This window comes from Schistocerca gregaria, chromosome 11, assembly GCF_023897955.1.
Source record: "Schistocerca gregaria isolate iqSchGreg1 chromosome 11, iqSchGreg1.2, whole genome shotgun sequence".
NCBI lineage: Eukaryota > Metazoa > Arthropoda > Insecta > Orthoptera > Acrididae > Schistocerca > Schistocerca gregaria.
The window spans coordinates 113,896,236-113,909,403 of record NC_064930.1 but is presented as its reverse complement, the minus strand read 5'-3'; the positions used below and the strand labels follow the sequence as shown (position 1 = coordinate 113,909,403).

Genomic DNA, 13,168 nt, shown 5'->3' with positions numbered 1-13,168 from the left:
GGTCAGACTGTCCCCGGGCGCACAGCGTACCTGTCTGTAGCTAGGGACGCGGCTGGCTTCGCTTCGCGCGTCGACTGACGCACGCTACGCTAGACCAGCCGGGCCTGCAGAAGGCACCCTCCGCCACGCGCCGCGCCACGGCACCACGCCTCCCAGCCCGGCACCCGGCCGATCGTTTGCCCCGGATTTTCCTCTCTCACGCAGCGCCAGCCACCCCCGCACCCACACTGACGCACACCTAGACGCCGCCGCCTACACCCCCCCTCACCGCCCCCGCAACGCCGCTGCCCAAGTGCGCCCGACAGAGACCGAAGCGTCGGGTTTCAAGGGGGTTGCGAGCTGTCTGAAGGAGAGAAGCTCACCCCCCCCCCCCGCGCGTCAGGGTGGGAGTAGCTTAGAGAGAGAGAGAGAGAGAGAGAGAGAGAGAGAGAGAGAAAGACAGGTGTATGTACAGCCGCGGCCCGGCCGGCAAGAGTTTTCTGCTGAGCTCCGCTGATCGATATACTAGCGCGCCGGGCCTGCTACAAGTTCGCCATAGTCGCCACTGGGAAGCGCCACCGGTCGGCGGTCACAAGGCTCGCAGTTCGCCGTGCCGCTAACAGATGGCGCACCCAGCGCGAACTATTGTATACAGCACAGTCTAACATAACAGTCGCAACACTCACTGCTGTGAAAGTTGATGCCGTTTGACAGATGGAGCGACACTAGCGCTCCAAGCGGACGGTAAGGTGAACATCAGACGCGTCGAAAGCATAATGTTTGTTTGCATCCATTTCGTACGTAATTTCCGAATTATTTGAGTAGTCTCCAAGAATTTGTGTAGTATCAGAAGGCATATACAGAGTGAGTCACCTAACGATACTGCTGGATATGTTTCGTAAACCACATCAAACACTGACGAACTGATTACACAGACCGAACGTGAGGAGAGGGTCTGTTTAATTGTTTAATACAAACCATACAAAAATGCACGGAAGTATGTTTTTTAACATACTTAGATTTAAATGTCAGGAAGTCGTTTCTGAAAGTATTTGTATGGAGTGTAGCCATGCATGGAAGTAAAACGTAGACGATAAATAGTTTGGACAAGAAGAGAATAGAAGCTTTCGAAATGTGGTGCTGCAGAAGAATGCTGAAGATTAGATGGGTGGCTCACATAACTAATGAGGAGTTATTGAACTGGGGAGAAGAGGAGTTTGTGGCACAAGTTAAGAAGGGATCGGTTGGTAGGACATGTTCTGAGGCATCAAGAAATCGCAAATTTAGCATTGGAGGGCGGTGTGGTGGGTAAAACTCGTAGAGGGAGAACAAGATGAATAGACTAAGCAGATTCAGAAGGATGTAGGCTGCAGTAGGTACTGGGAGATGAAGAGGCTTGCACAGGATAGAGTAGCATGGAGAGCTGCATCAAACCAGTCTCAGGACTGAACACAACAACAACAACAACAACAACAACAACAGCAATCTTATAAACCTACACATTTTATCATCTTGAATGTCTACTGTATAAGTATGTCAATATAAACACAAATGAGGTGCGAGAGCGCAAATCATATCGCAGAAAGTATGAAACTATCACTTAGGCGTCTTGGCAGTTTGGTATTTCCTGCAGCAAATGCACTGCTTTCGTCTGGTGTGACTTTCATACTTCTCAATTGGCTGAGGACAGCCATAGCTGCAGACAGAAGAACCACCATGAACGGATCTGAAGGTGGGAGCAAACTGCAGAAACAACAGATATGCTACTGGGATTCCCACATTCCGTTAGTATGGGTGATATACCCATCCTGCTAACTTCCATGCACACAAAGGGAATCATTGTGGATAACAGGCACAGTGACTATAGACTCACAAATAAGGCTAAATAATTCGAATAAATAACAAATTATTACAGAAAAAAAATTTGGTCTTCCAAGATGTTTAGAACCATGCTTCCCTGCCCTTCCCGTTCACCATTACACTATCAGTGATATGTCAAACAGATTGCTTGCAATTATGCCTACATCAAATTTATGTACATGTCTAATAACTGACACTCTACGCCTTTTTTTATTAAAATGTCGTAGGCTTACTTGCGTTTCTTAATATGATTACTGCACATGAACAGAGAAGCGTATGTTATTAAAAAAGTGTAATTTAACTGAATGGTTTTCACATATTTATTATTTTGAATTTGAATAGTATGCGTTGTTTTATTGTTTGGTTAATGTTTATAAAGAAGATGTTACGCCATTTCGGAATAGGACAGTCAGCTAGACACGAAGCTTTATTTTCGGATATCTTAAGCTTCGTGCTATTGCTTGTCAAAAAGACTTCGACACTCTTGAAAGTGTTTCAAGAAGTGGTATGTTGTGTTTCAGTACCTGTGAAGAGCCCGAATCTCGTCCGACACAGAGCGGAATGAAACATCACTGTTTCGATACAATTAGTCCGTTCCAAGCACAGGTGGCCTGAAGCAGCCTTATTTTGAAACAACGATACAGTTTCTGTGTCTGGCTCGAGATAGACTGTGGTGCGGTTGTCCGAGACAGGGGCGGAATGAAACACCACTGTTTCGGAACAGTGAACCGCAGCCGTTCCGAAACATAGAAACAGTGGCGAAGTCTACTATGATCGCCGTGCTTTTGAGTTGAATTGAAGTTCAGAGGACTTTTGGAAACGATTAGAAGGTATTTGAATTTTTGAGTACGTTGTGCATGCATGTTCGATTTAGTTGTATATCGTTTTTAGTACGTAATTAGCGTTTGCGATCTTAAATACGAGTTGAATAATGAAGCGTTTCTTGATGAAGTCGGTAGGTGTACATTGTTGAAGTAAACACGTTAGAAATTGTACAGTATTGTTTTTGAGATCTGCATTTTTAAGCTCTTATTTCTTTAACAGTTCGTGCATACTGGTAGCATCACAAGCTTTTCTGAAGCCAATATTTGACAGTCCTTGCTGGAAACGGCAAGTTCCTGTAATTGTTGTGCCATGCTCATTCGACTTTATAGCGTCAAACTTTATTTGGTTCCGAATCAGAACACTAGGCTTTATTTTGGTTTCATTCAGTATTATTGCCTGACTGTTGACACAGGCAAGTTGTAAGCACGTTTTCCGCAGTTGTCGTGGTTGCTGAAACATTATTCGTAGTAAATAATTGTAGGTACTCATGAAGACAGATTTTAATAGGCCTACTTACTGTATATATATATATATATATATATATATATATATATATATATATATATATATATATATATATATGTGGTATTACGGAAAGGTACGGCCAAACTTTCAGGAAACATTCCTCACACACAAAGAAAGAAAAGATGTTAAGTGGACATGTGTCCGGAAACGCTTACTTTCCATATTAGAGCTCATTTTATTACTTCTCTTTAAATCACATTAATCATGGAATGGAAACACACAGCAACAGAACGTACCAGCGTGACTTCAACCACTTTGTTAGAGGAAATGTTCAAAATGTCCTCCGTTAGCGAGGATACGTACATCCACCCTCTGTCTTATGGAATCCCTGATGCGCTGATGCAGTCCTGGAGAATGGCGTATTGTGTCACAGCCGTCCACAATACGAGCACGAAGAGTCTCTACATTTGGTACCGGGGTTGTGTAGACAAGAGCTTTCAAATGCCCCCATAAATGAAAGTCAAGAGGGTTGAGTTGAGGAAAGCGTGGAGGCCACGAAATTGGTCCGCCTCTACCAATCCGTCGGTCACCGAATCTGTTGTTGAGAAGCGTACGAACACTTCGACCGAAATGTGCAGGAGCTCCATCGTGCATGAACCACATGTTGTGTCGTACTTGTAAAGGCACATGTTCTAGCAGCACATGTAGAGTATCGCGTATGAAATCATGATAACGTGCTCCATTGAGCGTAGGTGGACGAAACTAAAATAAGCGTTTCCGGACACATGTCCACATAACATATTTTCTTTCCTTGTGCGTGAGGAATGTTTCCTGAAAGTTTGGCCGTACCTTTTTGTAACACCTTGTAAGCAGTTGTTTACTTGTGACATGCAAAAAGTTTGAAGACGTGACAAGAAGTACTAACACGTCTCGCACTTTTTGTATGTCACAAGTAAACAACTGCTTACGACTTTCATTCATCTGACGTAATACAGGTACGTTAAGTCATCAGCATTATGCACTTCCGATACAAAACAAATGCTATACACTATATTTTTTTTATTTACGTTACTTTCATTGCAATATGTCTAAAGCTCGTTTACTACAGGAGATAAATGCAAGTAACGAATAGTTTTTACAGCCACTGTATGAAATATTTCTCTGCTGTACGTAGTAGGCTACTATATTATAGGTGTAAACAAAGGCATTTAACGAATGATTCCGCCTTATTGTCTTGTCCTTTTGTTTCGGCGAGTGTGCACTCCACTACTGGCCATTCAAAAGTCCAGCCCGCAGTTTGGCAGAAAAATGGCCGCCGTATAGTCCCTGTTGGCCACTCTCTCCCTATACAGGCTCTCTAGAACTATTAACGGGAGCTATACGACAAATCGCGCTGTTTATTAACAATCACTTGCAAATCTGCGCGACAAAGACTCCGCATCACAGCGGAACAACAAAAGTGAAGAACCCAGACGGGACAAATTAATAAGAAATGCAACTTAACAGGTAGAGAACAGGGTTGCCAACTTTAATTGGGGCGAAAACCGGACAACTACAAAATGTATTACAGTAAAACTTCGTTAACACGAAGACACCGAAAAATCAGGAGTTCGTGTTAAAAAAATTCCTGTTAAGTGAAAAACACAGATGTTAATAAGTATACGTGTACAGCAGTGCACTAATGTGTAATACACTACACTAGCAATCACGTTATTGTGCACTTACAACACTACAAAGCGATTGTAAAATTACAAGTACTCACAAATTATGTACGTTACTTTCTTACAAACTATTCGGTCATGGTTCGCTGGCGTTCGTTGCTGTTGTCGTGGTCTTCAGTACTGAGACTGGTTTGATGCAGCTCTCCATGCTACTCTATCCTGTGCAAGCTCCTTCATCTCCCAGTACCTACTGCAACCTACATCCTTCTGAATCTGCTTAGTGTTTTCATCTCTTGGTCTCCCTCTACGATTTTTACCCTCCAATACTAAAGTGGTGATCCCTAGATACCTCAGAATATGCTCTACCGATCGATCCCTTCTTCTAGTCAAGTTGTGCCACAAACTCCTACCCAATTCTATTCAATACCTCCTCATTAGTTATGTGATCTACCCATCTAATCTTCAGCATTCTACTGTAGCACCACATTTCGAAAGCTTCTATTCTCTTCTTGTCTAAACTATTTATCGTCCACGTTTCACTTCCATACACGGCTACACTCCACACAAATGCTTCGAGAAACGACTTCCTGACACTTAAATCTGTAATCGATGTTAACAAATTTCTCTTCTTCAGAAACGCTTTCCTTGCCATTGCCAGTCTACATTTTATATCCCCTCTACTTGGACCATCATAAGTTATTTTGCTCCCCAAATAGCAAAACTCATTTACTACTTTAAGCCTCTCATTTCCTAATCTAATTCTCGCAGCATCACCCGACTTAATTCGACTACATTCCATTATCCTCGTTTTGCTTTTGTTGATGTTCATCTTATACCCTCCTTTCAAGACACTATCCATTCCGTTCAACTGCTCTTCCAAGTCCTTTGCTGTCCCTGACACAATGTCATCGGCGACCCTCAAAGTTTTTATTTAATTCTCCGTGGATTTTAATACCGACTCCGAATTGTTCTTTTGTTGTCTTTACTGCTTGCTCAATATACAGATTGAATAACATCGGTGACAGGCTACAACCCTGTCTCACTCCCTTCCCAACCACTGCTTCCCTTTCATGCCCCTCGACTCTTATTACTGCCATCTGGTTTCTGTACAAATTGTGAATAGCCTTTGGCCGCCTGCGTTTTACCCCTGCCACCTTCAGAACTTGAAAGAGAGTATTCAAGTCAACATTGTCAGCAGCTTTCTCTAAGTCTACAAATGCTAGAATCGTAGGTTTGTCCCTTAATCTTTATTCTAAGATAAGTCATAGGGTCAGTATTGCCTCACGTGTTCCAACATTGCTACGGGATCCAAACTGATCTTCCCCGAGGTCGGCTTCTACCAGTTTCTCCATTCATCTGTAAAGAATTCGCGTTAGTTACTTTGCAGCTGTGACTTATTAAACTGATAGTTCGGTAACTTTCACATCTGTCAACACCTGCTTTCTTTGGGATTGGAATTATTATATTCTTCTTGATGTCTGAGGGTATTTCGCCTGTCTCATACATCTTGCTCACCAGCTGGTAGAGTTTTGTCAGGACTGGCTCTCCCAAGGCTGTCAGTAGTTCTAATGGAATGTTGTCTACTCCCAGGGCGTTCGTGGGAACGATAATATTTTGTAATTTGACAGCCAATTATAATGATAGCGTCCATAAACCCAGCAATGACGTCGGATGTTGAAGCGAACCGTCCTAAACAGTCCAAGGCTGTAAACATCTCCTGACGGGTAGGTGGAATGGTATCTGCTTTCTCTTGCTCTTCACTTTCTTCTGATGGCCCTTCTTGCACTTCGTTCACAGCTTTTGGCACATCCGATTTCACAGAAGCAACATCGTCGTATACACTAATGAACTCTTCGAAACTAATCCCAGGGTTCGCAACGGCCATTCATCAAGCGAAGTGGCATCTTCTAACTCGCGGACATCTGCAGTGTTGCTATGTCTCCAAGCTCTGTTAAAGCATTTCCCTATATGATGTGGCGATACTGGCAAGTGAAAGGCCTCAGACACGGCCAACAGATTCGGCTCAAATTTGGCAGGTCGCTTGTGTACAACCTAAAAAGAAGGAATCTAAAATATTTTAGGTCAACACCCCCGCAATTTCGAGAAAATCACCCCTACAGGTTATGACGAGCTATCGACTCAAAATTGGCGGGATCGATAGATAATTGTAAATAGAGAATTTTTCATCATCAGGTATGGAGGCCGCAAACGCATAATTTTCCAGAAATCGAGGAAAGAAGCTTTTACAACTGCCGCTTCTGTACCCACACGGTAAAAGCCTTTCGCCGACAGCGCAATGCCCGAGGTAATTGGCTGGGAATCGGAAAGCAAGGGTTCGAATGTTATTCTTTTCGTATGTATTTTTGCATATTTCAATTGAAAGTGATAGGAAGGTTAATAAGGTGAGTAAATCAATAAGGAATGATGATAATACTAACCTCATTAACCCTCCTATCCCTATTAACTCAGATATGGAAAAATACAAACGAAAAGAACAATATTCGCCAGGTTTCTTCGAGATTCGAACCCGGGTTCTTCGAGTCCCAGTCAGTTAGCTTGGCTGTTGCGCTATCGGTCCTGTCGGTGGGTACAGAAGCGGCAGTTGTAAAAGTTTCTTACATCGATTTCTGGATAAGTATGCATTTTCGGACCCTATTCCTAATGATGAAAAATGCTCTATTTACGCTTATCTTTCGATCCCGCCAAACCGAGCGAGGTGGCGCAGTGGTTAGCACACTGGACTCGCATTCGGGAGGACGACGGTTCAACCCCGCGTCCGGCCATCCTGATTTAGGTTTTCCGTGATTTCCCTAAATCGCTTCAAGCAAATGCAGGGATGGTTCCTTTGAAAGGGCACGGCCGACTTCCTTCCCCGTCCTTCCCTAAACCGATGACCTCGCAGTTTGGTCTCTTCCCCCAAAAACAACCCAACCCCCCGATCCCGCCAATTTTGAGTCGATTGCTAGTCATAACCTTGAGGGGCGATTTTCTAAAAATTGCGGGGGTGTTGACCCAAAATATCTTAGATTCCTTCGTTTTAGGTTCTACACAAGCGAACTGCCAAAACTGAGATCAATCGATTGGCCGTGTCTGAGGCCTTCCCCTTGTGAGCTCCAGGCTGCTGCGATGGCATTTATTGCGTCAAGCAGATTCCAATTTGGGGTTGCACTATTGTTTTCAGCAGCACAAACTGCAACTCTTACAAGTCGCTTACGATAAGCTCTCTTTATGAGAGAGATTATGCCTTGGTCCGAAGGCTGAAGGTGGTTTGTGCCGTTGGGAGGAAAAAACTGAATCTTTATGTTGGACAGGTTCAGATCATGAACGTTATCGGCAGTACATCTGTCCAGTGTAAGAACATATCTATTTCGAGCAACCATTCGATTGTTGAAACGAAGATGCCACTTAAGAAATGATGTGCCATCGATCCAAGCTTTCTCGTGGTGAGAGTAGATACAAGGTAAAGTGTCCATATTTATGTTTTTCAAACAACATGGTTTCTCGGATTTACCGATAACCCAGGGACGAAACTTGTCACTGCCGTCAGCATTACAGCACAGTACAAGAGTCACACGCTGTTTGCTTCGTGCTCTACTGTGACACTTATCACCTCTTTTATCCCCATGGTGTGATATCGAAAAATATTGTAGAAAAATACAGTTTCATCCATGTTAAACACATCACACGAGGCATACTTTTCCCTCACTCGGTTGAATTCATCCAACCAGCTGGTCGCGCTTTCTTCATCAACTTTACTTCAAAATGGTTCAAATAGCTCTGAGCACTATGGGACTTAACTTCTGAGGTTATCAGTCCCCTGGAACTTAGAACTACTTCAACCTAAGGACATCACAAATATCCATACCCGAGGCAGGATTCGAACCTGCGACCGTAGCGGTCGCGCGGTTCCAGACTGTAGCGCCTAGAGCCGCTCGGCCACACCAGCCGGCTTAACTTTATTTGCTTCACCACAAGTTTGTACAGATGAAATTGAATGTCTCTTTTCGAACCGATACAACCGGTGCTACAGAAGAATGCTGAAGATTAGATGAGTAGATCACATAACTAATGAGGTGGTATTCAATAGGATTGGGGAGAAGAGGAGTTTGTGGCACAACTTGACTAGAAGAAGGGATCGGTTGGTAGGACATGTTCTGAGGCATCAACGGATCACCAGTTCAGTATTGGAGGGCAGCGTGGAGGGTAAAAATCGTAGAGGGAGACCAAGAGATGAATACACTAAGCAGATTCAGAAGGATGTAGGCTGCAGTAGGAACTGGGAGGTGAGGAAGCTTGCACTGGATAGAGTAGCATGGAGAGCTGCATCAAACCAATCTCAGAACTGAAGACCACAACAACAACAACTAACCAACCAGCAGAACAACGGAAGTATTCGATGTCCATATCTTTACCATTATCATTTGCTTTTGACTGAATCAAAGGTCCAGTTAAAGGTATGTTAGATGCACGCATATGATTGAACCGTTCTAGCAGTAACGTCTCGGTGACTTCATACTTGGCGGTACGAAGTCGTTTAGATTTGTTTCCAGAACCTGATGCCGCAGCATTATTAATTTTTTCTCGATTCTTAATAATCGTAGATCCAGGTATTCCAAACTGCTCTGCAATGGCTGTTTTCTTGGTACCACGGTCCACTTTATCTAGAATCTTAGGTTTTAACTGTACATTTAGGGCTGTCTGTTTCCTCTTCGCCATTTTCGCGTGCTACGGTACCGGTTGTAACTGTAGTTTTTATTCGGTACTCCAACTCGATACGGCTACGACTAACAGAACACCTGTCGAATCTGGCACTGAGTACGTTCCTAAACGCACACATTACTGAATGCCTTACGTCATCAGGCAGACACTGATTGTTGAGGTGACAATCGCGGCTACCGACCTACAATACGTTAAAAACGAGTCAACAATAAGTATAATTAGCTTTGTAGCTACATTTGATATATTCAAAAATTACGCTTTAGAACGCTGTAAGGTCGGGAGTTTGCGTTACAGTGAAATTTAATTACGCTAGGAACCGAGACAGAGTTCGTAATTCGCCTTAACCGAAATTCGTGTTAACCGATAAAACATACCTTAAGAACTAATGTATTCCTGGTGGGACCAATCTTTTTTTCGCGTTAACCGGCAGTTCGTCTTATGCGAGTTCGTGCTAACGAGGTTATACTTTATTATAATAATTATTATTCACAACACATGCAATATAGCTGCTACAACAGGAAGCAGGCATTTATTTAAAACGATACCCACCGTTTATACCGTGAATCCAGCCGTGTCTGCGAGGCTCTAGTTTCTTTGCTAGTTATACATGGCGTTTCAAAAAGAATGTACGTATTTCGAATCGATATATTTATTAAAATTTAAGACATACGAATATGATACTTAATAATTTTTTATGCTTATCTATTACGGATATTTTACAACCGCGATTGTATATTGAATGTAAATAAGTTATACAAAACTGCAACCAGTCACTTTTTTGAATAAAAAAAATCTTCAGATGGTTTCAGGAAGTTACATCATTATTGCTGCCACAATGCTGGGTTGCGACTTTTCATAATATATTTCTTTGAAGTCAGTACCGCCATTAGACTGTTGTTTATTTACAGTGTTACATTTACACTTACACAATCATGATTTCGGCTTCAAAGTGCCATTATCAAGTGTTTTGTGTGTTATACATTGCCTAAGATGGCATACTGTCGTATTAAAATACACTGTGTCTAATAGTATACTTTAATACTGCAGTATGCAATCTTAGGCAATGCATAACACTTAAAACGCTTGATAATGGCACTCTGAACTCGAAATCATGATTGTGTAAGTGTAAATGTAAAACTGTAAATAAAAAACAGTCTAATGGCGGTTCTGACTTTAAAGGAATATGGAACTTTACACATGCACTACTGGCCATTAAAATTGCTACTCCAAATAGAAATTCAAGATGATAAACGGGTATTCATTGGACAAAGACATTTTACTAAAACTGACATGTGATTACATTTTCATGCAATTTGGGTCCATAGATCCTGAGAAATCAGTACCCAGAACAACCACCTTTGGCTGTAATAACGGCCTCGATACACCTCAGCATTGAGTCAAACAGAGCTTGGATGGCGTGTACAGGTACAGCTGCCCATGCAGCTTCAACACGATACCACAGTTCATCAAGAATAGTGACTGGTGTATTGTGACGAGCCAGTTGCTCGGTCACCATTCACCAGACGTTTTCAGTTCGTGAGAGAACTGGAGAATGTGCTGGCCAGGGCAGCAACCGAACATTTTCTGTATTCAGAAAGGCCCAACAGGACCTGCAAAATGCGGTCGTGCATTATCCTGCTGAAATGTAGGGTTTCGCAGGGATCGAATGAAGGATAGAGCCACGGGTCGTAACACGGCTGAAATGTAACGTCCACTGTTCAAAGTGCCGTCAATGTGAACAAGAGGTGACCGAGACGTGTAACCAATGGCACCCCATACCATCACGCCGGGTGATACGTCAGTATGGCGATGACGAATACACGCCTCCAATGTGCGTTCACCGCGATGTCGCCAAACACGGAGGGGACCGTCGGGTGATGCGGTAAACAGAGCCTGGATGCATCCGAAAAAAATGACGTATTGCCATTCGAGCTCGCAGGTTCGTCGTCGAGTACACCATCGCAGGTGCTCCTGTCTGTGAAGCAGCGTCAAGAGTAACCGCAGCCACGGTCTCCGAGCTGATAGTCCGTGCTGCTGCAAACGTCCCCATCTGTTGACTCAGGGATCGAGACGTGGCTGCACGATTCGTTACAGCCATTCGGATATGGTGCCTGTCATCTCGACTGCTAGTGATACGAGGCCGTTGGGATCCAGCACGGCGTTCCGTATTGCCCTCCTGAACCCACCGATTCCATATTCTACTAACAGTCATTGGGCCTCGACCAACGCGAGCAGCAATGTCACGATACGATAAACCGCAATCGCGATAGGCTACAATCCGACCTTCATCAAAGTCGGAAACGTGATGCTACACATTTGTCCTCCTTACACGAGGCATCACAACAACGTTTCACCAGGCAATGTCGGTCAACTGCTGTTTGTGTATGAGAAATCGGTTGGAAACTTTCCTCACGTCAGCACATTGTAGGTGTCGCCATCGGCGCCAACCTTGTGTGAGTGCTCTGAAAAGCATATCACAGCATCTTCTTCCTGTCGGTTAAATTTCGCGTCTGTAGCACGTCATCTTTGTGGTGTAGCAATTTTGATGGCCAGTAGTGTATATTCAGGTGGTACAGAGATATCCAAAGGGGAATTTTGACTCTGAAGGACGCGATCGTTAATGACAGAGGAGAACACTGATGCTGTGAGGAAAATGCGAGACGAAGACAGGCGAGCGACCTATAAACAGGTAGACGATACCTTAGATCTGAATGCGCCAACAGTTCGTTCGATTGTGCATGATCATTTGTAAGTAAAGAAACTGTTGTTTCCGGGTGCCGTATAGACTGACGGAAGAGCAGACGACACATGTGACTTGGTGCCGGGAGATATTAAAGAAGTTTTCTCATCATTTGAACGATTCTTTCATCGAAATGATGGGGAACTAGTCATTTTATTGTTAACAATGTTGAACACATTAGTTTTGAGGTCTGCTGATGTAATTACACTTAGAAACTAGTTTTTACTGCGGGATTGAAATTCGTCCATTGAATAGAAAAAGTTGTACAGGAGGAGTGATTTAAGATTTGAGGTAAAGCTTGCTTTGCTATCCGTCAGACATTTTATGTTATTGTGATATTTCACATTTAAGTAACACACTGTGCGAAATTCCAATAGTCTGCAACGAAAAATAGGATCGATATATTACGCGTTTCCAGCATATTAGATAATACATTGCTGTGTATAAAATTAACTAATACATTGAATTTTTCTTTAAAGTTGGGAGGAGATCTATATGTACCACAAGTCTGTAAGTAAAATTTAGCTAATGCATTGCATTTTTTTATCTTCAGAAGAGATCTATATGTACCTTCACTCTGAAGAAGGTTCACTTGTGGACAACTGGCTGCATCCAGAAAAAGGAACTCTTACTGTAATCCACTGTAGATAAGGGTGTATTGCTTTGAAACGTATCGTGCAAGAAAATAAAAGTGACTGACACAGGTAATTCTATCGTCCTTTGTAACATAAACAGCCAGTTTACGAATCGTAGTCCAACATGGGTGACATAAAATTGCTGTTACTATCCTTGGAAACGACGTAGTATGTTGATTGTGCTGCAGTATTAGAATGACTTTCATGAAAGCTTGTAATTCATACGGAAATCTGTTTTCCCCCTTTGGCAGGAATTTTTGTTTGTGAGGTTGTTGACTTGTTTC

The 13,168-nt window shown here is 43.0% G+C and overlaps 1 protein-coding gene across 1 annotated transcript in view; it reads right to left on the bottom strand.

Moving 5' to 3' along the window:
• The window catches only part of LOC126295230 (uncharacterized), a 2,305,622-nt gene that overhangs the window by 1,666,376 nt on the left and 626,078 nt on the right, over positions 1 to 13,168 (bottom strand). The window lies entirely within an intron of this gene.